The sequence below is a fragment of the Hyla sarda genome, chromosome 7 (assembly GCF_029499605.1).
Source record: "Hyla sarda isolate aHylSar1 chromosome 7, aHylSar1.hap1, whole genome shotgun sequence".
Taxonomy (NCBI): Eukaryota; Metazoa; Chordata; class Amphibia; order Anura; family Hylidae; genus Hyla; species Hyla sarda.
In genome coordinates this window covers 165,471,658-165,499,186 of record NC_079195.1, presented here as the reverse complement: position 1 = coordinate 165,499,186, position 27,529 = coordinate 165,471,658, and positions in this window count along the sequence as shown.

The following is a 27,529-nucleotide window of genomic DNA, read 5'->3' as shown; positions in this document are numbered from 1 at the left end:
ATTTAAAAAAAATTATAAAAAATTTATTAAAAGTTTTTTATATGCAAATGTGGTATCAAAAAAAAGTACAGATCATGGCGCAAAAAATGAGCCCCCATACCGCCACTTATACGGAAAAATAAAAAAGTTAGAGGTCATCAAAATAAAGGGATTATAAACGTACTAATTTGGTTAAAAAGTTTGTGATTTTTTTTAAGCGCAACAATAATAGAAAAGTATATAATAATGGGTATCATTTTAATCGTATTGACCCTCAGAATAAAGAACACATGTCATTTTTACCATAAATTGTACGGCGTGAAAACAAAACCTTCCAAAATTAGCAAAATTGCGTTTTTCGTTTTAATTTCCCCACAAAAATAGTGTTTTTTGGTTGCGCCATACATTTTATGATATAATGAGTGATGTCATTACAAAGGACAACTGGTCGCGCAAAAAACAAGCCCTCATACTAGTCTGTGGATGAAAATATAAAAGAGTTATGATTTTTAGAAGGCGAGGAGGAAAAAATGAAAACGTAAAAATTAAATTGTCTGAGTCCTTAAGGCCAAAATGGGCTGAGTCCTTAAGGGGTTAAAAGGAGTAGCGGCAAATGGGAGGCAAAAAGTCAAAACCTCCATTTTTACACTAGCACATTGTTGTTGCCCCAATTTTTTTACTTTTACAAGGGGTTCACAGAGAAAAAGCACCACAAAAGTTGGGAGCCAATTTCTTCCGATTCTGGAAATACCCCATATATGGACATAAAGCATCATGCGTAAAGCATCAGGGGATCAGTCTGAAGTAGATTGGGGGAGGCTTTTTGTTAAACATTCCCCTATAAATGACCACATTATAGAAACTGCACCCCTCAAAGTATTCAAATGACATTCAAAAAGTTTGTTAACCCTATTCTAAACCTGACTTGTTTTTTCGGGTTTTTTTGTCGCATCTTTGTCTGTGACATGTCGCAGACATCGTGCGCCAGTCTGCGACACGATGCAACATTTTTTCCTGACGGACCCGATGTGGATTCTCCCAAACCCGAAAAAGGGGCATAACCCGACATTTCTGAGCTTTCCCATGCATTTATAAAGGTTTATAACACGAATTTGTTGAATTGTTGTGGATTTTTTCCCGACAACTCAGAGGAGTTGGAAACCAAAACCTACAAAATCCATGTGCGACAAACAGGATGCGACATAATAATAAATATCAAGGGAAAAAAAGCAGTCGGGTAAGAAAGCAAGATAGACTTACAACCCGATTTTCTAATTAAATGAGGGCCATTGTTGTTGCCCCAAATTTTTACTTTTACAAGTGGTTCACAGAGAAAAAGCACCGCAAAAGTTGTGAGCCAATTTCTTCGGATTCTGGAAATACCCCATAAATGGACATAAAGCATCATGCGGGCGTACAACAGGGCTCAGGAGGAAAGGAACAACTTTGTGATTTTGGAGAGAGAATTTGGCTGGGGCACAAATACGATAAAAAATCTTGCAGAAAGCCTTCTCAGAAGAGTAAAGGATTTTCATGGTTTTGAAACTGAATGTGCAACAAAGTTTCAGTCAATAAATGAATACACATTTCCAATTAATTGCATGAATATCTTACTTTTGTTTGTTTTATTAGCATTATAATGCCAAACATGACACCATTTAAACAAAATTCACGTATGTATATGTCCCTATGTCTTTCCCATTTGTTAGTTATAAGGAAATAATGCTGCAAGCTCCGATCGGAAGGAGTTCATTTTTTGTATATATATATATATATATATATATATATATATATATATATATATATATATGAGAGAGATATAGGTTCTAAAAATACGTACATTTTTAACAAAAAATTCTGTTAGGACAAAAATTTACTTGAAGTTAGAAATATATGTATGTATATTTTAGCATGAAGTGTTATATGAAATACATATTACCGTATATATGTGGTGGGCCACTAACTGTAGTACAAATGGTTCAAAGTATTAATGACTGCACAGTGAACTTTGTTTCTGAATAGAAGTTTTGGTTTGATGGGGGTTGAAGCAGCTGAGAAAAAAGGAAAACAACCATGGCACATGGCCTCTGTTTTGTGTCCCTAAGATTTTTTTCTGTGCATTCTTCTTCTCCATGGGTGCCAGGACTTGTGACCTGCCAGCTGCTCCCTTTATAAAGCTCCTTAAGACCCTTCTCTGTAGGTGAACTGTCATTTCCCCTTTTCTCCATGCCTTATCATTCTTTCTCATTTTTCGGCATTGAATTTACTGCACTCTATAGCAGTTGACCAGCTGCACTATGAGAGGTTCCTGAAGGGAATAAAATATAACTTTTGTTAAATACAAGCTTTTGTTTTCATATATTGTTTCACAACTCATTAACATGTTTAGGGGTAGACCATTTTTTCATGTCAGTATTTTTATCAGTATTTTGATCATCATTTGTACAAGTTTTGTAAGTGAAAATTAGAAGTCGGTTCAAACATGTTTGCATTATACTTTTCATCTGCCTCTATTCCTGGATTTATCTTGTAAGGGTACAAAGGATCCGGCTGTATGGGCTAGAGGTACCCTTAAAAGGGTACTCTGGTGGAAATATTAATTTTTTTTTCTTTTCAAATCAACTGGTGCCAGAAAGTTAAACAGATTGTAAATCTTCTATTAAAAAATCTTAAAGAGTACTTGTCCCCAAACTAAACTTTTAATATATTGTAATTATGTATTTAATTATTAGATACTTTGCCATTCACTTGCTGTTAAAATTCTCAACCTTTATTTGTTGTTGTTGTTGTTGTTGTAAAAAATGGCCACTAGGTGGCTCTGTTCTGTTCCCCGCGCAAGTCAAACAGTTAGTTTGGTCTCCTCACGGCCTGGCAGGAGACCAAACTCAGGAAGTGCATGTGGGGCATGGCGAGGCACAGCTCTCGCAGGGTTCAGTGACATTGTGCCTGCTGGGGAACACTTTCTCCTGCCCGGAGCTCACACAAAATGAGCAAGGGGAAAGGGCTTTTTAAAGCTCAGAAAACATTTTTAAGGGCAGGAGGGGTGCTAGGAGTAGTTAAGAAGATAGTTTAAAAAATATGGTTTGATGACAGGTACTCTTTAATCCTTCAAGTACTTATCAGCTGCTGTATGCTCCAGAGGAAGTTGTGTAGTTCACCTCAGTGCCCTCGGCACGTTCTTCTACAGGTGTGTGACATCAGTACAGGTGAGGCAGGTTTGAACGGCACAGAAAAAGTAAAAATGGTTCCACTGTGAACCTTAAACCAAGCATTGGTCCTATTCCGTCATTCTGAAGGAGCAGCAACACCATCTATAAAGGGTATTTTTCCAAGTTCTTCTGCAATCTTTCAATCTAGTTATACTTAGGACTAGAAAAAAAAAGCTTTCTACACCTACATAGAAACTTTTTTTCTGGCATTTTTTTTAGTTAAAAAAAATTATAGAAAAACGCCACGAAAACTTCCACTGATTTTCTCTGCCTTTTAGCATTTTTTTCTGGCATTTTTACCTTTCTGTGGAAATTGCATTTTGGCCCCTTTGACAATTTCCCTGCAGGAGTTTTTTCCGGATTTTGTTGAATACCAAAAAAAATTTAAAATAAATAAAAAATGCAGTAGGGATGGGAAAAATTGTAGGGAACTAATTTTCTATTTTTTAGAGCTAAATTATTTTTATTTTTTTTAAAGCAGGGAACAATTTATGTGTTCAGGCAGGGACCTGAAAATGTACCCAGCAATATTAAAAATGGATAAGGGGTCCATTTAAAAAAAAATTATAATAATATATTTTTCATTGTGATTTTTATTACTAATATATTAATTGTATTTTAATAATGTTATTTTTAATAAATATTTTTAATAATCAGGACTGTGTGACATTGCTCTCGAAGGGATTACATTTTGGAATACGAGAGAACTTTAACGAAGTGCAATTCGAGATAGACTTGTATAGAGTTATTAGAGAGATCAATTGGTCCAAGTTTTTTCTTAATAAACCTGTTAATGAGCAGCAACCAAAAGAGGTAGATGTCCCAGCCAAAATTGGCTCTTTGGGATTTATGATAGTACCAGAGTTTACTGACCTACTGTAGATAAGGAATGTTTAGAGATGTTAGCATTGGAGTTTAGTGACAGTGGTGATGCAATGAGAGAGGGAAGTGTCTTGGAAATCGAATAATTGAGAAAGGTAATAAATCCAAGTTCTTCCCTCCGATAGCACAGGGTAGTCACATCGACCTGTTCCAAAAGGCAGTGAAAAAATATGTTAAGTCTATCTTGTACCCTAAACCGATATCTAATCTTTCACAGAAAGAAATAAAGGCAATGGAATGGTTGAGAACCAGAGATGATATAGTAATTACTAGATCAGATAAGGAGGGTAGTGTGCGGATACTAACAAAACAGTATAATAATGAAGAAGCCAAAAGGCAGTTGTCTGATACTACCACATGTTACCCCCCGTATGAGTGATCCCACCCCAAAAATCCTCAAAAAGTTGAGGTAATTCCTTAAAAAGCAGGTAACTAATGGCATATTGTCATTGAAGAATGCTGAGAAGCTCATACCCAAGGTCCCAAAACCATCTAAGTGGTACTTCCTGCCCAAAGTGCATAAATTAAATTGCTGAGCCGACCCCCGGGACTTCTTATCATTTCGGGGGTCGGCTCAGCAATGAGCACTATCACTATGGGGATTGGTTGATGCATCCACTATTACAGAGTATTCCGTGGTATATTAAAGATACAAGTCATTTGTTACAGATAATAGGAGAGCTTCAGTTACAGGGATGTGGATGTGGTCAGCCTGTACACCGGCATCCCACAAGATGTACAAGCTGTATGTGAGTTTCTCAAGTGCTCCAACAAATCTCCCAGTTTCATCTAGTTTATCTGTGAAGCACTTTGATTTATACTCTTTAATAGTACTTTCCAGTTTTCCAACAAGTTGTATAGGCAGGACACTGGTACCCCGATGGGGACGCCAGTGTCCTGCATGGATGCCAATTTATTTTTAGCTATTTTCAAGTCCAAGTATGTGTATATGTCTCGTACGATTTGTCGACGATATACTAATAATTTGGTCAGGGGCGGAGGCAACAATGCAAATATGACTTTTACAAGTCAGTTCGGAGGAAACTCTATTGAATTCCTTGACATTCGCTTGAATATCATGATGGGTGAAATAGTCAGCGAAGGCTACCGAAAGGAGATAATGAAAAACCCATTTCTCCATTTCGGTAGTTCACACCCGAATTCTGTGAAAAAAGTAATCCCTTATGGACAATCTACTAGGATAAAGAAGCCACATACCAGAAACAAGCAGCTGAGTTGGAAGCTAGATTCAGAGAGAGGCAATATCCGGAAGGTCTTATTAAAGCAGGGAGACAGAAAGCTGATAGAAGAGAGAGAGGAGAATTGCAAAAAGTAAAAAAAGAAAAAAAAAGAATAGAGTTTTAGAACAAGCGATTAGAAAGATCTGGTATATAATAGAAAATGACGAAGATCTGAGTTTAATAGCAAAAAGAAAACCACTAGTAGCAGATCGTAAGAACAGGACTATTGGTGATGCCATAAAAGGTAGCTTAAAAATTCATGAGGAGGAAAATGAATCATGGATAACCAAAATTATATCTAAGGGGAACGTACAGCGTAAGTCATGTAATTTTTGCAAATACAATCTTAATACTAAAACCCTGAGGATAGGTGGGATTGTCCATACAGTTAAAGGGTACTCCGGTGAAAAACTTTTTTTTTTTTAAATCCACTGGTGCCAGAAAGTTAAACAGATTTGTAAATTACTTCTATTAAAAAATCTTAATCCTTCCTGTACTTATTAGCTGCTGAATACTACAGCGGAAATTCTTTTCTTTTTGAAACACAGAACTGTCTGCTGACATCATGAGCACAGTGCTCTCTGCTGACATCTCTGTCCATTTTAGGAACTGTCCAAAACAGCATATGTTTGCTATGGGGATTTCCTTTTACTCTGGACAGTTCCTAAAATGGACAGAAATGTCAGCAGAGAGCCCTGTGCTCATGATGTCAGCAGACAGCTCTGTGTTTCAAACGGAAAAGAATTTCCACTGTAGTATTCAGCAGCTAATAAGTACAGGAAGGATTAAGATTTTTTTTAATAGAAGTAATTTACAAATCTGTTGGCACCAGTTAATTTAAAAAAAAAAAGTTTTTCACCGGAGTACCCCTTTAACCTCTTCAGGACATAGGGCGTATGGATACGCCCTGCATGCCGAGTCCTTAAGGACCGAGGGCGTATCCATACGCCCGTGGGAATTCCGGCCCCCACCGCTAGCCGGTTGGGGACCGGAGCCGGATGCCTGCTGAAATCGTTCAGCAGGCATCCCGGCATATCGCCCAGGGGGGTCATTATGTCCCCCCATGTCGGCGATCGCCGCAGATCGCTGGACAATTCAGTCCAGCGATCTGCGGCGATTCCGGGTCAATCGGGTCTCCAGTGACCCGGTGACCCGGAATTACTGGCTGTTCGGGGCCGTCTCTGACGGCCCCGAACAGCCAGAGCCTGCAGGGGTGAGGTGGCACTGGTGCCACCTCACGATCGCCCTGATTCGTCGGCCGGATTACCGGCCGACCAATCAGGGCGCCTGCTGCGGGTGTCACTCCCGCACCCGCTCCGCCCCTCTTCCGGAGGACGTGAGCGGGTGCGGGACGTGCACCCCGGGTGCTGGGGACCCCGATCCCCGGCGCCCCTGTTGGGATCGGGGCCCCAGGAGCAGCTGCGGCGGCGGAGACGACGAGGGACTGACCTGTGCGGCGAGGATCGTTGGAGGTGAGTGACAGCCTCCTGCTGTTGCTTAGCAACAGATCCCAGCATGCAAAAAGGGCATGCTGGGAGCTGTAGTTATGCAACAGCAGGAGGCAGACCACCACAACTCCCAGCATTCCCTTATGGGCATGCTGGGACTTATGGTTTTGCAACAGCTGGAGGCACATTCTTTCTATGGAAAAGTGTACCTTCAGCTGTTGTATAACTACAACTCCCAGCTTGCACAAACAGCTAAAGTGCATGCTGGGAGTTGTAGTGGTGCATCTGCTGGTTGCATAACTACAACTTCCAGCATGCCCGTTGGCTGTCGGTGACTGCTGAGAGTTGTAGTTTTGCAACAGCTGAAGGCACACTGGTTGTGAAACTTAGAGTTTTTTTTTACCTAACTCAGTGTTTCACGACCGGTGTGCCTCCAGCTGTTGCAAACTACAACTCTCAGCAGTCACCGTACACCATGCACCGTACATGCTGGGAGTTGTAGTTTTGCAACAGCTGGAGGCACACTGGTTGTGAAACACTGAGTTAGGTCACAAACTCAGTGATACATAACCAGTGTGCCTACAGCTGTTGCAAAACTGCAACTATCAGCAGTCACCGACAGCCAACGGGCATGCTGGGAGTTGTAGTTATGCAACAGCTGGATGTCCCCCCCAATGTGAACGTACAGGGTACACTCACATGGGTGGAGGATTACAGTAAGTATCTGGCTGCAAATTTGAGCTGCCGCAAACTTTCTGCTGCAGCTCAAATTGCCAGCGAGAAACTACTGTGAACCCCCCGCCCGTGTGACTGTACCCTAAAAACACTACACTACACTAACACAAAAAATAAAATAAAAAGTAAAAAACACTACATATACACATACCCCTACACAGCCCCCCTCCCCTCCCCAATAAAAATGAAAAACGTCTGGTACGCCACTGTTTCCAGAACGGAGCCTCCAGCTGTTGCAAAACAACTCCCAGTATTGTCGGACAGCCGTTGACTGTCCAGGCATGCTGGGAGTTTTGCAACAGCTGGAGGCACCCTGTTTGGGAATCACTGGCGTAGAATACCCCTATGTCCACCCCTATGCAATCCCTAATTTAGGCCTCAAATGCGCATGGCGCTCTCACTTTGGAGCCCTGTCGTATTTCAAGGCAACAGTTTAGGGTCACATATGGGGTATCGCCGTACTCGGGAGAAATTGTGTTACAAATTTTGGGGGGTATTTTCTGCTTTTACCCTTTTTAAAAATGTAAAATTTTTGGGAAAACAAGCATTTTAGGTAAAAAAAATTTTTTTTTTTTACATATGCAAAAGTCGTGAAACACCTGTGGGGTATAAAGGTTCACTTAACCCCTTGTTACGTTCCCCGAGGGGTCTAGTTTCCAAAATGGTATGCCATGTGGGGGGTTTTTTGCTGTCCTGGCACCATAGGGGCTTCCTAAATGCGGCATGCCCCCAGAGAAAAATTTGCGTTCAAAAAGCCAAATGTGACTCCTTCTCTTCCGAGACCTGTAGTGCGCCAGCAGAGCACTTTTCACCCCCATATGGGGTGTTTTCTGAATCGGGAGAAATTGGGCTTCAAATTTTTAGGGGTATTTTCTGCTATTACCCTTTTTAAAAATAAAAAATTTTTGGGAAAACAAGCATTTTAGGTAAAAAATTATTTTTTTTTTTTACATTTGCAAAAGTCGTGAAACACCTGTGGGGTATTAAGGTTCACTTTATCCCATGTTACATTCCCCGAGGGGTCTAGTTTCCAAAATGGTATGCCATGTGGTTTTTTTTTGCTGTTCTGGCACCATAAGGGCTTCCTAAAGGTAACATGCCCCCCAAAAACCATTTCAGAAAAACGTACTCTCCAAAATCCCCTTGTCGCTCCTTCCCTTCTGAGCCCTCTACTGCGCCCGCCGAACACTTTACATAGACATATGAGGTATGTGCTTACTCGAGAGAAATTGGGCTACAAATACAAGTAAAAATTTTGTCCTTTTACCCCTTGTAAAAATTCAAAAATTGGGTCTGCAAGAACATGTGAGTGTAAAAAATGAAGATTGTGAATTTTCTCCTTCACTTTGCTTCTATTCCTGTGAAACACCTAAAGGGTTAAAACGCTGACTGAATGTCATTTTGAATACTTTTGGGGGTGTAGTTTTTATAATGGGGTCATTTATGGGGTATTTCTAATATGAAGACCCTTCAAATCCACTTCAAACCTGAACTGGTCCCTGAAAAATACTGAGTTTGAAAATTTTGTGAAAAATCGGAAAATTGCTGCTGACCGTTGAAGCCCTCTGGTGCCTTCCAAAAGTAAAAACACATCAATTTTATGATGCAAACATAAAGTAGACATATTGTATATGTGAACCAAAAAAAAATGTATTCGTAATATCCATTTTCCTTACAAGCAGAGAGCTTCAAAGTTAGAAAAATGCAAAATTTTCAAATTTTTCATCAAATTTACGGATTTTTCACCAAGAAATGATGCAAGTATCGACAAAAATTTACCACTATGTTAAAGTAGAATATGTCACGAAAAAACAATCTCGGAATCAGAATGATAACTAAAAGCATTCCAGAGTTATTAATGTTTAAAGTGACAGTGGTCAGATGTGCAAAAAACGCTCCGGTCCTTAAGGCCAAAATGGGCTCCGTCCTGAAGGGGTTAAGGAACTGATCACATGCCATTCAAACTATATTGTGTACTCAATTTTTTGCTCGTGTGGATATTACTATGTGGGCAAGACAACGAGGCAATTAAGGATCCACATATTGGAACATTTTTATTCTTTCCAAACAGGAAAGGGAGTGTCTCGTCTCTTGTCCCACCTGAATGATATCCACGGAGGTGATTCCGAAGTACTTAGGTTTGCCGGTCTCGAACAAGTGTGTGCCAGTCCAGACATACAACAAGATAAGAAATTGTTGCAGAGAGAAAAGAGCTGGATACTAAGGACCAAAGCAACGGGCCCTCTAGGGTTAAATGATCGAGTGGACATGAGTTCCTTAGTGTACATGAGTTCCTTTGATTGACCTCCAGGTCACTATGTCATATAGTCACACGAGGTGTATTTGAATGGTGATTGGTTTTTCTGGTAATGAACACACTGAATTAGAGGCCAGTTGAAGCACGCAAAACAGTGCTGTCACCTTGTGGTACCCCCCCTCTAAATGTCGTCCCGTCCTGTTTGATATGTGAGTATTTCATAATAAAGGAATATACTCAGAAAACGTGGTGAATGCCGAATTTCATTTTTCTTCTGCTGTTTAAAACTAGATTAACTATATGTCCATCCTTATTTGCAGCCCTGCCACTACATTCAGCATGAAACAGAGTGTGTTCCATGTTGGGAGCAGTAGTACCTCCACTAAGAGACAGATCGCAGCTGGTCTCTCTCTTGAGACCCGTTGCAATCGTAATTTATGATCAGGAGAAGTGGGAGGCAGGCTCCCCTGCACTGTACTGTATGTACTCTGGAGCAGTGATGTGAAGAGAACTTCACATCACATATTCATATTCCCTGCTGAGAGATGTGATTGGCCGGCACCGTCTGGCCAATCACAACTATCAGCAGGAAATATGAATCTATGATGGGAAGTTCTCTTCACATCACTGCTTCAGAGTACAGTGCAGGGGAGCAGAGCTTCTCCCGATTATAAATTACAATCACAACGGATCTCAGGATAGTATTATAATAGTGTAATGAAGAAAACTGTGTCCCTGTAGCGGAATGTGACCCTTCGCACAGGAACACCCTTTTCTGCTCTACAGCCAGCTCCCTCTCACTCTCTAATCCCCAATCCTAACCCCTAATCTTAACCCTAATCCTTATCCATAATCCTAACCCCTAATCCTAATCCAAACCCTGACCCCTAATCCTAACTCTAATCTTAACCCCTACTTCTAACCCTAATCCTAACCCCTAACCCTAATCCCCACCCCTAACAGCAATCACTGCTGAGAAGGGCTGAGAGCGCTGAGCTCAGGAGCTCACATTCGGCTATGGGTCACAGGTTTTTTTACTTCACCGGGTACATTTTCAGGTCACTGCCTGCACACATAAATTGTTCCATGCTTAAAAAAAAAAAAAAAAAAATAACCTTTGTTCTAAAAAATAAAAAATTTGTTCCCCACAATTTTTTCCATCCCTATTGTTTTTTTTCTTTTTTTTTTTTTTCTTTTTTTAATGGCAGTTTATGAAATGTTATCAAAAACGATAACTCCATCCCTTTTTTAGATCACTATAGTAAAAAAAAGGATAAAAACCACCAGATGTAAAAACCCACATGGCCTTTTTGGGGCGATTTTTCACTCTCATAGACTTCTATGGGAGAAAAACTCCAAGATTTGTGTGAGAACAACATGCTGCAGTTTAAAAATAACTGCCAAGGAGCAGGAAAATGTCAAAAAGTAGTGAAAACACATCACTTCATCATTGCTGATGTTTACTTTCCCCGTTCACTTCCGTCATTGAACTTCTCTTTGATTCCCCGATCTTCTCCTTATCTGCGCATGTCCACGGTTACTAACCTAGGACCCAATGCGAACTATCGCATGTTTATATTCATTTAGAGGTACGGAGAAGATTAGGAGGATTCCTAGCACTATCTGATCTCTTGCCTAAGAGAGGTCTCATATGGGGACAGTATTTCATATTGTTATTTGCTATTTATACATATAAGGTGCTACTATAGAGTATTAATAGGATCTAGAAATTGACAATTTATCCATTGATTAAAATGATTGGCATTGTAGAAGGAGATATATTATGATAAGGAGATATATATATATATATATATATATATATATATAGAGGGATAGGCATTTCTTTTTTACTGATGGTCTTTATAATAGCCTAATAATCTTAATTGGTTGTATTCATGGTGAGATAGACCTAGTGGAATGTAAATAAGCTTCACATCTACTTTTGCTCCATTATCCCAATAGGCATTTTCATAGCATAATCAAATATCTTCATGCCTTAAAATGAATTAAGTTAATATATTAGGTCCACACACAGTGCCCAATACCACATGATACAGGATGTAAGTCACTGCTGGTTCAAGTGGCTATTATAGGCTATGATGGGTGATCTCCTGACTTGGAGGATGCTCCTGTTTGCACACTCCCCATTGGGTGGCATCCAAAGATATTTGGAAGAATATCGGTCCCGTGGTCCCGAGAAAAAAGAGAAGTGCTTCTGTGGGCGCTCACCTCCGTCACAGATGTAGTCCGTCACAGGTATGTGGAAGTTTCCGAGAACTTGGTAAAATAAAACCGCTTGGACACGGATGTATTTTGGAAAATAAAGAGAAGGTTTATTCCTTCAGCATGCAATACAGCAACGCGTTTCGAGGGGCGGGGACCCCCTCTTCATCAGGCTATCTGATTGGGCAGTGTGGATGTGCTTTATGTATACCTCATTTGCCCGCGAAAATCACATGTGTGTGTTACATAACATGAAAATAAAACAATAAAAAAAAAAAAAATAAATAAAATAAAAAAATTTAAATCAAAATAAATAAATAAAATCCATAGAAAAGAAGACATTTACATTAAAAATGGAAGTGAGCATTCTGTAAAATAACCCACAGATGGTCAGTTTGACTAACCCTTATATTATGCACCTTATCTTGTGTTGCATATGTGATATGTAATAATTCTGCAGACGTCGGGCCATTTCAAACGCTCTCCCTTCGGAGATCTACAGTGGCTGGGTGAGAGGTCTGAGGCACCGACCGCCGGTCTGTTCACACATCCGTCCTCCTGGCCGCTTATTGGATGGGGGACCGGCGTCAAACCCATTTCCCCACACAGGGATGATTACATTTATTTAATGCACATGTGTATGTGTATGTACATACACACACATCCATACGCATGGTGGATGGATGTGTACTTATCAGCTGTTTGTTTTGTTTTAATTCAGTTTGTTTGTTGTGGTTGTTGTGTCAGCTGTTAACTATCTCATCTTTTTAAGATATTAATTCCACCGCTTCATTCAGGCCATGTGGTTGTAATGTCTGGAGGCTGTAAATCCAGAACATTTCTTTACGTGACAGGATTTCAAACCTATTTTTCTTTCCCGGTGGAATGTGCTCAATTGGGGTTATGGATATGGCTGTCATGTTTCCCTCATGCATCAGGCTCAGATGTCTAGATAGGCTATGGTGCATGAATCTCTTCTTTATGTTGGAACGATGCTGATTCAATCTCAAATGTAATGGTTGTGTTGTTCTTCCAACATATTGTTTACCACATTGGCACTCTATGAGGTAGATGACATATTCCGTTTGGCATGTCATCAGATGTTTGATGGGGAAGGTTTCACCCGAATGGGTACTGGAAAAACATTTTTGGTTATGGCGTATGGTAAAGCAACATAGGCATCTAGGTTTTCTGCATTTGTATGTTCCCACGTTTCCAGTTTTGTCGTTTTTCTGGGAGGATTTGTTGTGGCATTTAAGATTGCTTGGGGCTATCATACCATTTATGGTTGGTGCCCGCCTGAAAGTCAATCCCGGATTTTTTGGGAGAATTTTTCCTAGATGTGGATCACTTAGTAGTATTCCCCAATGTTTCTTCATGATGTTTCTGATTTTTGTTTGACCCGCTGAATATGTGGTGATGAAATTGCATCTGGTTTTTTCCTCATTCTCCTTTTCTTTTTCTTTCTTTTGTAGGTGGAAGGCTCCCGGGTCCGTTGCCTCAAGACATTCCTCTTGGGTAAGTGCACAGGTTTTTTCATATGCATTTTCAATTAATTCTTTCGGATATCCTTTTGCTATGAATCTGGACTTTAAGATTTTGGACTGTTCGGAAAAGGTGGCAATATCGAACAAATAAAGAAGAAATTAAAGGAGAACATCAATGCAGAGGCTGAAAATTTCACCCCCACAGTATTGTTCCTTTCTCCATCTCCCACTGAAGCCACGGGTTTTTCTCTATTAGATGTCTCCATATGTCCCACCCCCACGCATAATGAGAGCTCTAATTCAAATTCCCTTTTAGAGAGTAATTAAAAGGACCAGGAATCGGAGAAAATATGCGCCCCGCTCCAACACTTGGTCCCATGCCACGCTCCACCACAGAACACATCAGGGATCACCCTGATTGATAATACAGAAGCAGGAAGAGGAGCGTCAGTCCCTTTTCTAAAACCCCTAAACAACAAAACAGCAAAAGATGGAACTAAAGAAAATACAATACCGATAGACCAGAGTGAGGTCGATTTAAACCCTGGTGAAGGTCCCAGTCAAAACCATCTTGACATCCCTGTCTCTTCCACACACGGAGAGTCTTTTTTAGGGGCCAGTCCTGCACGACACAGGACTATCAAAGATTACTTCTTTGTAAGAAAACCAACAAAAAGAAAACTAGAAGAGGAACCAGAGGAGGAACAATGGCCAAATCTAGAAAGCTGCATCAAAAAAGACAGAAAATAAAAAATACTCCGAATAGAGGGGGAAAAAAGGATGAAGATTCTCTAATCAAGATTTTCAATCTGTCCAACCACACTTTAGAAGTAGATGAAAAATCCCTTTTACAAAGGGGGTTGTCTTTTTGTCCACACTATAACCCCAAAAAATTTGATCTATTTTTAGACCTCCACCGATTCACACGCCGCCTAACTTTAAAACAACATTTCTCCCTTCCAAAAAACCAGAAGGATCCTGAACGGACCGTAGGTCCTGAGAAAAAAGATGAACAAATTCTCCTGGGGAAGCACCCAGAAATTCATATAAAAACTAAATTTTATCCCACTGAGAGTCAGGGCAATTTTATAAAAACATTCCATGAAATGATGGCAGATGAATTCAAAAGCCTACCAGAAGCTTTCCCAAGAAAACAAAGCAAAGGAAGATTGAGCAAAGGTGAGCAAAACGCCCTGAGAAATCTGAAAAAGAATGAAGACATTGTCATTCGTGCGGCCGACAAAGGAGGAAGCATAGTAATCCAAAATTACACAGAGAAGCCAACCGGATTCTTGGAGACAATAACTACTATAAAACGATCAGCACAGATCCTTTTCCAAAATTACAGAAAGACATTCTAAGTCTTTTAAACAAAGCTCTGGAGGATAAAATCATATCAAAGAATGAAAAGAAATTTCTTTTTAATCCTAACCCTGGGACACCATATTATTACCATCTACCAAAAGTACACAAGGACACTCAAAACCCCCCGGGCAGACCCATCATTTCTGGGATACATAGTCCCACATGTAACATGTCCCAATATCTAGATAGGATATTGCAGGAATATGTGGCAGATCTACCAAGTTACCTGAAGAATTCAGATCAGCTGATCACCATCTTAAATGATACACCCTGGGAAGATGACATGGTTTTACTCACCATGGATGTAACGTCGTTATACACGAATATCCAACATGATCTGGGAATTCGATCCACCATTTCCTTTCTGGAAAAAGACAAAAACATCCCAAACGAACAGGTAATTTTCCTTACCAACTGTCTGAAATTCATTCTGGAATACAATTTTTTCTCATACAATGGCACCCTATACCATCAAATAAGGGGGACGGCCATGGGGACCAGAGTGGCACCATCATATGCGAACCTCTTTATGGGTTGCTTTGAAGAACAGGTGATAAAAAAAAACATTCCCTGTATAAAAAACATGTTACTATATACAAAAGGTATATAGATGATTTGTTTTTATTATGGCGTGGCCACCCAGAGAACATCAAATCTTTTGTCACGGATATTAATACCAACCACTGGGGTTTGACATTCACCCCCGTTTTTTCCTCCACTTCAATTGAGTTTTTGGACCTTCACATAAAGGGGATAAATTCATCACATCCACCTTTTTCAAGAAAGTTGATTCCAATAATTATATATCCTTTACCAGTGGCCACTATAAGAAGTAGAAACAAAACATCCCCTTTGGACAATTCAAGAGAGTAAGAAAAAATTGTACAGATATTGCCACATTTTCCGAACAGTCCAAAATCTTAAAGTCCAGATTCATAGCAAAAGGATATCCGAAAGAATTAATTTAAAATGCATATGAAAAAACCTGTGCACTTACCCAAGAGGAATGTCTTGAGGCAACGGACCCGGGAGCCTTCCACCTACAAAAGAAAGAAAAAGAAAAGGAGAATGAGGAAAAAACCAGATGCAATTTCATCACCACATATTCAGCGGGTCAAACAAAAATCAGAAACATCATGAAGAAACATTGGGGAATACTACTAAGTGATCCACATCTAGGAAAAATTCTCCCAAAAAATCCGGGATTGACTTTCAGGCGGGCACCAACCATAAAGGGTATGATAGCCCCAAGCAATCTCAAATGCCACAACAAATCCTCCCAGAAAAACGACAAAACTGGAAACGTGGGAACATACAAATGCAAAAAACCTAGATGCCTATGTTGCTTTACCATACGCCATAATCAAAAATGTTTTTCCAGTACCCATTCGGGTGAAACCTTCCCCATCAAACATCTGATGACATGCCAAACGGAATATGTCATCTACCTCATAGAGTGCCAATGTGGTAAACAATATGTTGGAAAAACAACACAACCATTACATTTGAGATTGAATCAGCATCGTTCCAACATAAAGAAGAGATTCATGCACCATAGCCTATCTAGACATCTGAGCCTGATGCATGAGGGAAACATGACAGCCATATCCATAACCCCAATTGAGCACATTCCACCGGGAAAGAAAAATAGGTTTGAAATCCTGTCACGCAAAGAAATGTTCTGGATTTACAGCCTCCAGACATTACAACCACATGGCCTGAATGAAGCGGTGGAATTAATATCTTAAAAAGATGAGATAGTTAACAACTGACACAACAACCACAACAAACAAACTGAATTAAAACAAAACAAACAGCTGATAAGTACACATCCATCCACCATGCGTATGAATGTGTGTGTATGTACATACACATACACATATGCATTAAATAAATGTAATCATCCCTGTGTGGGGAAATGGGTTTGACGCCGGTCCCCCATCCAATAAGCGGCCAGGAGGACGGATGTGTGGACAGACCGGCGGTCGGTGCCTCAGACCTCTCACCCAGCCACTGTAGATCTCCGAAGGGAGAGCGTTTGAAATGGCCCGACGTCTGCAGAATTATTACATATCACATGCAATACAAGATAAGGTGCATAATATAAGGGTTAGTCAAACTGACCATCTGTGGGTTATTTTACAGAATGCTCACTTCCATTTTTAATGTAAATGTCTTCTTTTCTATGGATTTTATTTATTTATTTTGATTTTTTTAATTTATTTTTTTTATTGTTTTATTTTCATGTTATGTAACACACACATGTGATTTTCGCGGGCAAATGAGGTATAAATAAAGGACATCCACAGTGCCCAATCAGATAGCCTGATGAAGAGGTGGTCCCCGCCCCTCGAAACGCGTTGCTGTATTGCATGCTGATGGAATAAACCTTCTTTTTATTTTCCAAAATACATCCGTGTCCAAGCGGTTTTATTTTACCAAGTTCTCAGAAACTTCCACATACCTGTGACAGACTACATCTGTGACGAAGGTGAGCGCCCACAGAAGCACTTCTCTTTTTTCTCGGGACCGATATTCTTCCATTCCAGTGACCGTCCTCCGCCGGTGAGAACGGGTCTAGTGCCGGCTGCACTCCTCCAATCTATGTCCCCCAGAATAGTGGGAAACAAGCGTCTACTGGTGTTGTGCCCACGGTACAACACAGAAAGGTGAGCAAACCTAACATAACAACTGAAAACACGAATCTGGAAACGGCTGCTCCCCCCCCTTCCTTGGAGCCTACATCCATTTTTAATTTAATTTAATTATTTTCTTTTACACTCAGATTATCTATATATATATTTTTACTACGCTTAGATGCGCATTGTGTCTCCTCTGTCTTTTTCTATATATTTCTGTTCATCCAAAGATATTTAAGGTTTTCAGGAGAAATTGGTACAGAGTGTCTGTCTCAAGTGTAGCCAGTACAGCATACCAGTCTGGATGCATGCATGTATGCTGAGACTGATGGAGGGGTCATAGCAGAATCATTTTATTTGCTGGCTGTATATGCTACAGAGACTTTCTAAACTTATAGAAACATGAAAACATAGAATGTGTCGGCAGATAAGAACCATTTGGCCCATCTAGTCTGCCCAATAATCTTAAGCCTATCAATAGTCCCTGGCCCTATCTTATATGAAGGATAGCCTTATGCTTATCCCATGCATGTTTAAACTCCTTCCCTGTATTTGCAATGACCATGCATCATCTCTCTCAGTAAAGTAATACTTCCTCATATTACTTTTAAACGTTTGCCCCTCTAATTTAAAATGATGTCCTCTTGTGGTAGTTTTTCTTCTTTTAAATATACTCTCCTCCTTTACCATTTTGATTCCCTTTATGTATTTAAAAGTCTCTATCATATCACCTCTGTGTCTTCTTTCTTCCAAGCTATACAAGTTAAGGTCCTTTAACCTTTCCTGGAAAGTTTTATCCTACAATCCATGTACTAGTTTAGCAGCTCTTCTCTGAACTCTCTCTAGAGTATCTATATCCTTCTGGAGATACGTCCTCCAGTACTAGGCACAATATTCCAAGTGAGGTCTCAACAGTGTTCTGTACAGCGGCATGAGAAATTCTCTCTTTCTACTGCTTATGCCTCTCCCTATACATCCAAGCATTCTGCTAGCGTTTCCTGCTGCTCTATTACATTGTCTTTCTACCTTTAAGTCTTCTGATATTGTCATGTATCAAAAGAGGCATAGACTCGAGGGACAGGGACATAATACTCCCCCTTTATAAAGCATTGGTACAGCCTCACCTGGAATATGCTGTTCGGTTTTGGTTGCCTGTCCATAAAAGGGACACTGCGGAGTTGGAAAGGGTGCAGAGACGCGCGACTAAACTAATATGGGGCATGGAACATCTTAGCTATGAGGAGCGATTAAAGGAGTTACAATTGTTTAGTCTTGAGAAGAGACGTTTAAGGGGGATATGATAAACGTATATAAGTATATAAATGGCCCATACAAAATATATGGAGAAAAACTGTTCCAGGTTAACCCCCCCCCCCCCCCCCAAAGGACGAGGGGCACTCCCTCCATCTGGAGAAGAAAAGGTTTAGTCTAAAGGGGCGACACGCCTTCTTTAGCATAAAAACTGTGAATTTATGGAACAGTCTACCTCAGGAACTGGTCACAGCAGGAACAATTAATGGCTTTAAAACAGGGTTAGATACATTCCTGAAACAAAATAACATTAATGCTTATGCAGAATTATAAAACAACATCCCTTCCCCTTATCCCCTTACACATTTCCCTTCAATTCCCTGGTTGAACTTGATGGACGTATGTCTTTTTTCAACCATACTAACTATGTAACTATATAACTATGAAATAATTAACCCAAAATCCCTCTCCTCAGATACTGAGGTCAGGACTGTGTCAAATATTCTATATTCTGCCCGAGGGTTTTTACGCCCCAGGTGCATTAACCCCTTAAGGACCAGACCAATTTTCACTGTAGGACCAGAGCGTTTTTTGCACATCTGACCACTTTCATTTTAAGCATTAATAACTCTGGGATGCTTTTACCTATCATTCTGATTCCGAGATAGTTTTTTCGTGACATATTCTACTTTATGTTATTGGTAACATTTTGTTGATACTTGCATCGTTTCTTAGTGAAAAATTCCAAAATTTGATGAAAAAATTTAAAATGTTGCATTTTTCTAACTTTGAAGCTCTCTGCTTGTAAGGAAAATAGACATTCTAAATAAATTATATTTTGATTCACAAATACAATATGTCTACTTTATGTGTGCATCATAAAGTTGACATGTTTTTACTTTTGTAAGACATTAGAGGGCTTCAAAGTTCAGCAGCAATTTTCCGATTTTTCACAAAATTTTCAAAATCTGAATTTTTCATGGACCAGTTCAGGTTTGAAGTGGATTTGAAGGGCTTTCTTATTAGAAATACCCCATAAATGACCCCATTATAAAAACTGCACCCCTCAAAGTATTCAAAATGACATGCAGTAAGTATGTTAACCCTTTAGGTGTTTCACAGGAATAGCAGCAAAGTGAAGGAGAAAATTCAAAATCTTCATTTTTTACACTCGCATGTTATTGTAGACCCAGTTTTTGAATTTTTACAAGGGGTAAATGGAGAAAAATCCTCTCAAAATGTGTAAGCCAATTTCTCTCGAGTACGGAAATACCTCATATGTGTATGTCAAGTGTTCGGCGGGCGCAGTAGAGGGCTCAGAAGGGAAGGAGCGACAATGGGATTTTGGAAAGTGAATTTTGCTGAAATGGTTTTTGGGGGGCATGTCCCATTTAGGAAGCCCCTATGGTGCCAGAACAGCAGAAAAACCCCCACATGGCATACCATTTTGGAAACTGCACCCCTTAAGGCACGTAACAAGGGGTCTAGTGAGCCTTTAAACCCCACAGGTGTTTGACGACTTTTCGTTAAAATCGGATGTGTAAATGAAAAATATTTTTTTTCCACTAAAGTGCAGTTTTTTCCCCAAATGTACCATTTTTATAAAGGGTAATGGGAGAAAATGCCCCCCAAAATTTGTAACCCCATCTCTTCTGAGTATGGAAATACCCATTGTTAGGACGTAAAATGCTCTGCGGGCGAACTACAATGCTCAGAAGAGAAGGAGTCACATTTGGCTTTTGGGGGGGGGGGGCATGTCGCATTTAGGAAGCCCCTATGGTGCCAGAATAGCAAAAATACCCACATGGCATACTATTTTGAAAACTACACCCCTCAAGGAACGTAACAAGGGGTACAGTGAGCCTTAACACCTCACAGGTATGTCACTACTTTTTGTTAAAGTTGGATGTGTAAATGAAAATGCATTTTTTTCCCCAAATTTTACATTTTTACAAGGGGTAATAGGAGAAAATTGGACATACCCCATGACATACCCCAAAATTTGTAATGGACATACCCCATGTGTGGATGTCAAGTGCTCTGCGGTCGAACTACAATGCTCAGAAGAGGAGGAGCGCCATTGAACTTTTGAAGAGTGAATTTGTTTGGAATGGAAGTCAGGGGCCATGTGCGTTTACAAAGCCCCCCGTGGTGCTAGAACAGTGGACCCCCCACATGTGACCCCATTTTGGAAACTACCCCCTCACATAATTTAATAAGGGGTGCAGTGAGCATTTACACCCCACTGGCGTTTGACAGATCTTTGGAACAGTGGGCTGAGCAAATGAAAAATTAAATTTTTCATTTTCACAGACCACTGTTCCAAAAATCTGTCAGACCCCTGTGGAGCGTAAATGCTCACTGTACCCCTTATTACATTGCGAGAGGGGTGTAGTCACATCTTGGGGGGTCCACTGTTCTGGTACCATGGGGGCTTTGTAAACACATGTGGCCTTCAATTCCGGACAAATTTTCTCTTCAAAATCCCAATGGCGCTCCTTCTCTTCTGAGCATTGTAGTTCGCCCGCAGAGGACTTTACATCCACATATGGGGTACTCAGAAGAAATGGGGCTACAAATTTTGGTGGGCTTTTTTCCTATTTTCCCTTGTGAAAATGAAAAATTTAGGGTAACACCAGCATTTTAGTGAAAATTTTTTTTTTTCATTTTCCCATCCAACTTTAATGAAAATTTGTCAAACACATGTGGGGTGTTAAGGCTCACTATACCCCTTCTTACATTCCGTGAGGGGTGTAGTTTCACCCCTGTGCAAATCACCAATTTAAGCCTCAAATGTACATGGTGCGCTCTCACTCCTGAGCCTTGTTGTGCGCCTCCCCCCCCCCCCCCCGAACATTTTACGCTCACATATGGGGTATTTCCGTACTCAGGAGAAATTGCGTAACAAATTTTGGGGGTCTTTTTTTCCTCTTACCTCTTGTGGAAATAAAAAGTATGGGGCAACAGCAGCATGTCAGTGTAAATTTTTTTTTTTTTTTTAACACTAACAGGCTGATGTAGACCACAACTTTTCTTTTTCATAAGGGTTAAAAGGAGAAAAAGCCCCCAAAATTTGTAGTGCATTTTCTCCCGGGGACGGGAATACCCCATATGTGGCCCTAAACTGTTTCCTTGAAATACGACAGGGCTCCAAAGTGACAGAGCGCCATGCTCATTTGAGGACTAGATTAGGGATTGCATAGGGGTGGACACAGCGGTATTCTATGCCAGTGATTCCCAAACAGGGTGCCTCCAGCTGTTGCTAAACTCCCAGCATGCAAATGCTGGGATTTGTTGTTTTGCAACAGCTGGAGGCTCCGTTTTGGAAACATTGCCATACAATACATTTTTCAATTTTATTGGGGGGACAGTGTAAGGGGGTGTATATGTAGTGTTTTACCCTTTATTTTGTGTTAGTGTAGTGCAGTGTTTTTAGGGTACATTCACACTGGCGGCGGTTTACAGTAAGCTTACCACTAGGAGTATGCGCTGCGGAAAAATTTGCCGCAGCTCATACTTGAAGCAGGAAACTTACTGTACACCTGCGCGTGTGAATGTACCCTGTACGTTCACATGGGGGGGCAAACCTCCAGCTGTTTCAAAACTACAACTCCCAGCATGTACTGACAGACAGTGCATGCTGGGAGTTGTACTTTTGCAACAGCTGGAGGCACACTGGTTGGAAAACCTTCAGTTAGGTTCGGTTACCTAACTCAGTATTTACCAGCCAGTGTACCTCCAGCTGTTGCAAAACTACAACTCCCAGCATGTACTGATCGCCTAAGGGCATGCTGGGAGATGTAGTTACGCAACAGCTGGAGGTACACAATTACAACTCCCAGCATGGCGAGACAGCTGTTTGCTGTTTGGGCATGCTGAGATTTGCAGTTTTGCAACATCTGTAGGGCTACAATTTAGAGATCTCCAAACTGTGAACCTCCAGCTGTTGCAAAACTACAGATCCCCGCATTCCCAGACAGCAAACTTCCAGTGATCTCCAAACTGGGGCCCTCCAGCTGTTGCAAAACTACAAATCCCTGCATGCCCAAACAGCTGTCTGGGCATGCTGGGAGTTGTAGTTTTGCAACATCTGAAGGGTTACAGTTTAGAGACCACCGTATAGTGGTCTCAAACTGTACCCTCCAGATGTTGCTAGGCAACTTACCGGCTTCTGTCGGATCCAGGGAGCCTGCCGCACGACATCGCCGGACTCCGATTTCCTCCACCGATGGTCGCCCGTAGCCTCGCCCGCGGGGTAAGTGGACGTCGGCGCCGATCCTCTGTCGGTTCCCCATTCTGCCCCGCCTATTGTGGGTGGGCAGAACGGGGAAACCGAAAGTAAAGCCCCCTGCCTCCGATCTGCTATTGGTGGTCGCGTCTAGACCACCAAAAGCAGGGATAGGAGGGGTGTCACCCCTGCCACCTCACTCCTATCAGTTCAGGGGGATCGTGGGTGTCTTGGACAACCACGATCCCCGTTATATTCCGGATTACCGGGTCACCATAGACCCGTATGACCCGGAATAGCCGCAAATCGCAAGTGTGAATTCACTTGTGATTTGCGGCGATCACCGACATGGGGGGTCTGATGACCCCCCCTGGGCATTTGCGCTGGGTGACTGCTTATCGAAATCAGCAGTCACCCCCGTTCGGTCCCCGCCCGGCGCGCGGCAGGGACCGAAATTCCCACGGACGTACGCGTACATCCTTGGTCCTTAACTACCAGGGTGCTTAGACGTACGCGTGCGTCCATGGTCCTTAAGGGGTTAAAGGTGCACTTGTCCACATTAGATTTCAGTTGCCAGAGTTCTGACCATTCTTCTAGTTTGCCTAAATTCTTTTCCATTTGGCGTATCCCTCCAGGAACATCAATCCTGTTACATATCTTTGTGCCATCAGCAAAAAGACACACCTTGCCATCGAGACCTTTTGCGATATCACTAATGAAGATATTAAACAATATTGGTCCCAGTACAGATCCCTGAGGTACCCCACTGGTAACAAGACCTTGCTCTGAATATACTCCATTGACTACAACCCTCTGTTGTCTGTCATTCAGCCACTGTCTAATCCACTCAACAATATGAGAGTCCAAGCTCAATGACTGTAGTTTATTGATAAGTCTTCTATGTGGGACAGTGTCAAAAGCCTTACTAAAATCTAGATATGCAATGTCTACTGCCCCTCCGCCATCTATTATTTTAGTCACCCAGTGAAAAAAATCAATAAGATTAGTTTGGCACAATCTCACTGAAGTAAACCCATGTTGTTTTTCATTTCGCAATCCATGGGATTTTAGATGTTCCACAATCCTATCCTTTAGTAGGGTTTCCATTAATTTCCCCACTATTGATGTCAGACTTACTGGTCTATAGTTGCCTGATTCCTCCCTACTACCTTTCTTGTGAATGGGCACGACATTTGCTAATTTCCAATCTTCCGGGATGACTCCTGTTATCAGTGATTGGTTAAAAAAATCTGTTAACGGTTTTGCTAGCTCACCACTAACATCTCTCCCTGCCTACTTGCCCATCCATCCTAAACGATGGATCGACAGCTGACGTTGGTCCCTTCCTGTGCTAATGTGCAGCGGCGTAAAAACACATAATATACATAGTCGGTCAAAGGCCAGAAACGGAAAACAACTAGACAACCAGATATACCAGACAGAATACAAATACTAACAAGGCAGAATATAAACTCACAAACACAGCAGAATATAGTGAATTAACAAACAGGTCATAAACCAGATATCAGATAAACGTCAGACATGATAAAATGAACAAGACTAGGCATGAGTATACAGCAGAATTCAGGAGATGAACGGGATAAACAGAAGAACTGAGAGCCAAAACACTAAACTGAACAGGTAAGCTACTAAGAACTATCACAAGCAGGTTCAAGTACAAAGGACAAAGATCAGATCAACCAAACCGCATATAAATACAGGACACTCTTCGCACTGGGACACGGAACATACAAACTGGACTCCCCACTCCACTATAGGAGTAGCCATTAATAATAAATCCAAATAGGCTACTTGCCAACACACACACTCCGCCGTGTGGACAAAATGCTGACCCAGTAGGAAACGGAAATATAAAACATGAAACACTAGACTAGAACCGGATGAGTCTGAGTCAGAACTGGGGGAGAGAATCCTGGAAGGGGTGGCAGAGTATTTAAACTAGGTGAGTGGGGGGAGGATAATAAAGCAAAGAAAGCAGACAGTGGGATGGATAGGTTAGAGAGGGGTCAGGACATAATGGTGGGTGGAGAGGAGTCCTGTGGGGGGAGGTTAAGAGCAGTGGATAAGGAGATCCATGGGTTACAAACCAGCCGTAAAAATAAATGTAGCACGAAAAATTGTAATCCCAATAATTCAAAAAATTCCATTAGCCCCAATAACTCAATAACTACAATAGGCCCCATTAACTCAAAAAATACCATTAACCCCAATAACTTAAATAATAACGTTAGACCCAATAACGCAAAAAATCCCATTAGCCCCAATAACTTAAATAATAACGTTAGACCCAATAACTCAAAAAATCCCATTAGCCCCAATAACTTAAATAGTACAATTAGCCCTTATATCTCAAATAATGACATTAACACCAATAACTCAGAAAATCCCATTAGTGAGACTATATGTGTAAAACTTAATGGAAATGTAAAGTGTATGTTCACAAATGCCAGAAGCCTAGCAAATAAAATGGGGGAGCTTGAGGCCTTGATATTGGAGGAACATATTGATATAGTTGGGGTCACTGAGACATGACTGGACTCCTCGCATGACTGGGCTGTTAATCTGCAGGGGTTTACATTGTTTCGCAAGGATACAATGAACAGAAAAGGTGGTGGAGTCTGTCTGTATGTAAGAAGTGGTATGAAAGTCAGTGTGAACGATGCCATAGTGTGTGATGATTCTGAGGATGTGGAATCATTGTGGGTAGAATTACAAAAGGAGGGAAATATTGAAAAAATAGTATTTGGTGTAATCTACAGACCCCCTAATATCACTGAAGAGATAGAAGGTCGGCTGCATAAACAAATAGAGAGAGCCGCCCGGGCAGGTATAGTGGTAATAATGGGAGATTTTAAATTTTATCCAGATATAGATTGGGGCCGGGGGCTGGCTAAAACTACAAAGGGGAGAAAATTCCTAAATTTATTGCAGGATCATTTTATGGGCCAGTTTGTGGAGGACCCACAAGTGATGCCTTGTTGGATCTGATCATTTCCAGCAACACAGAGCTGGTTGGTAATGTAACTGTGCGGGAAAACCTTGGTAATAGCGACCACAATATAGTTACTTTTGATTTAAAATGTAGAAAACAAAGACAGACGGGGAAAGCAAAAACATATAACTTTAAAAAGGCAAATTTCCCTGGGCTGAGAGCTGCACTGCAGGACATAGACTGGGGGGAGGTGTTCTCAAATACTGATTCAGAAGGTAAATGGGACATCTTTAAATCAACTCTAAATAACTATACAGCTAAATATATACCAAAGGGGAACAAATATAAACGATTAAAACTAAATCCTGCATGGCTGACAAATGATGTTGAAAGAGCAATAAACAACAAAAAAAAAGCCTTCAAAAAATTCAAATCTGATGGGTCAGCTATAACATTTAAACAGTACAAGGAGCTTAATAAAATCTGTAAAAATGTAATGAAAACCGCAAAAATTCAAAATGAGAGACAGGTGGCCAAAGAAAGCAAAACTAATCCTAAATATATTTTTAGATATATAAATGCAAAAAAAAACCAAGGACAGAGCATGTAGGACCCCTTAATAATGATAATGGGGAGGTTGTCACAGGCGATAAAGAGAAAGCAGAGCTACTGAATGGGTTCTTTAGTTCTGTATGTACTAGAGAAGAAGGAGCTGACATTGGACAGGTCAGTGCTGGTAACACATCATGTAATGTACTGAACTGGCTTAATGTAGAGATGGTACAAGGTAAGTTAAGTAATATAAATGTAAGCAAATCTCCAGGGCCAGAGGGATTGCACCCAAGAGTTCTTAGAGAGGTAAGTTCAGTAATATCTGTACCCTTGTTCATGATATTTAGAGATTCACTGGTGTCTGGTATTGTGCCAAGGGACTGGCGCAAGGCGAATGTGGTGCCAATCTTCAAAAAGGGCTCTAGGTCTTCCCCAGGAAACTATAGACCGGTAAGTTTAACGTGCATTGTGGGTAAATTCTTTGAAGGACTTATAAGGGATTACATACAGGAATACATAGGGGATAATTGTATTATAAGTGATAACCAGCATGGGTTTACTAAGGATAGAAGTTGTCAAACCAATCTAATTTGCTTTTATGAAGAGGTGAGTAGAAGCCTTGACAGAGGAATGGCTGTGGATATAGTGTTTCTGGATTTTGCTAAAGCGTTTGATACTGTCCCTCATAGACGTCTGACAGGTAAGTTAAGGTCTTTGGGTTTGGAAATGTTAGTTTGTAACTGGATTGAACACTGGCTCATGGATCGTACCCAGACAGTGGTGGTCAATGATTCGTACTCTGATTGGTCCCCGGTTATTAGTGGTGTACCCCAAGGTTCAGTACTGGGCCAGCTGTTGTTTAATTTATTTATCAATGATATAGAGGATGGCATTAACAGCTCTGTTTCTATCTTTGCAGATGACACCAAGCTTTGTAGCACGGTAAAGTCTATAGAGGAGGTGTATAGGTTACAAGATGACTTGGATAGACGAAGTGTCTGGGCATCCACTTGGCATTTGAGGTTCAATGTGGATAAATGTAAAGTTATGCATCTGGGTACTAATAACCTGCATGCGTCG